Consider the following 1,415-nt stretch of genomic DNA (forward strand, 5'->3'; position numbering starts at 1 on the left):
CCTGCGATTTTCAGCTTTGTGTTCAATTAAACAGGCCTAGATTTCACATTGAGAAACTAAATTTGACAATTAATTGGGATGACATCATCATATTTCAATAATCATGCGTTTTGTAAGAGTTTTGCCTTGCAGTGTGCGGTGACATTTGCCTCACGTAAAATGGGTGCATTGGTTCAATAAAGGTTTGGGTCGTTGTGACTGTAATCTGTGCAAGAATCATCGCTGAACATCTCTCGTACAGTTCTCTGCTGCCGTCTCCTGGTTCAGAGGAGACAACACACACTTTCCCGACAAGTGGTAGCGTGTCTGTTGGGCTACTCCTCCACTGTCTACACGCAAGCACAAGCACGAACGCAAGCTCCCGGCGTTTCCCCAGATTGAGCACTGTGGTTGGCTGTCTGGTTGTCGTAACACAGGAGACATCAATTGGACGATCGGGACACCATGGGCAGTAAGTGTCCCTTTTGTTGCTTGATTTTTAACACCATTTTTTTGGTCCGTGGTTTGTTAGTGAATGGTTGATTTCGTAAACTATCAGATAGTAGCGCTGCAAGTTAGCATGTTAGCTGGCGTTGCCATCTAGCTTCATAAAAGTGTTGCCCATTTCCACATGTAGCTTGTGAATTTGTATAGTGAGTAAGCTTAACTGTTTGGGAAAACAACACATTTATTGTTTATGACGGATATTTACACCCGAGTGCTGTCGTTTGGGAGACTGCAATCGTTTTGTGCTAACTTGTTAGCCACTCATTCAAATCCTTTAACATGGAAGTTAGTGATGACGACGCATAACACCGCCGAACGTTCCGTTGTCAATTTCTGATGTTAATCACCCGCTAGCTGCGGTAAACAAACATTTGTAATGTGTGTAACTATAAAAGCGATCTTATTACGACGTTATTGTTTTAATTTTCACGTTTATCAGCGTCGATTCTTCTCGCTGTGTAAAGTCCGTCCCTCATTCATTGCCACGTCTCACGGATGAGCAGCTGAAATCATCTGAGAAATGTTCTCTTTTTCTTCATTCCAGTCAAATTCTTGGAAGTGATCAAGCCATTCTGCGCAGTTTTGCCAGAAATCCAAAAACCTGAAAGAAAGGTGAGTGTTCAATTCACGACTAAAGGACAATAAAATGCAAATTCACTTTGACACTGTGTATTGTAAAACATGTTACGATGGTCTCGGTTCAGATCCAGTTCAGAGAGAAAGTTCTATGGACAGCCATCACTCTCTTCATCTTCCTCGTCTGCTGCCAAGTGAGTTTACTTTTTTTTGTAATTTAACCATGATCCCTGCCTTTTCGACACTTTTGTCACATGTTGCAAAAAGCCCACTACACGAGAAATACTTTTATTAAGCCACTATAGAGCCAAGGCAGTTGTTTTATAAGATAAGATATCCTTTATTTGTCCCAC

General features: G+C 41.6%; 1 long non-coding RNA gene across 1 annotated transcript; it reads left to right on the forward strand.

Moving 5' to 3' along the window:
• Positions 1-313: 313 nt before the first annotated feature.
• LOC109509593 (uncharacterized) lies at positions 314-1,268 on the forward strand. The gene is made up of 3 exons (XR_002166975.1): positions 314-451; positions 1,031-1,098; positions 1,191-1,268. It is a non-coding gene; the product is annotated as an uncharacterized LOC109509593 (long non-coding RNA).
• The last annotated feature ends 147 nt before the right edge of the window (positions 1,269-1,415 follow it).

Source organism: Hippocampus comes, unplaced genomic scaffold (assembly GCF_001891065.2).
Source record: "Hippocampus comes isolate QL1 unplaced genomic scaffold, H_comes_QL1_v1.1 C16962174, whole genome shotgun sequence".
In the NCBI taxonomy this organism is placed as follows: Eukaryota; Metazoa; Chordata; class Actinopteri; order Syngnathiformes; family Syngnathidae; genus Hippocampus; species Hippocampus comes.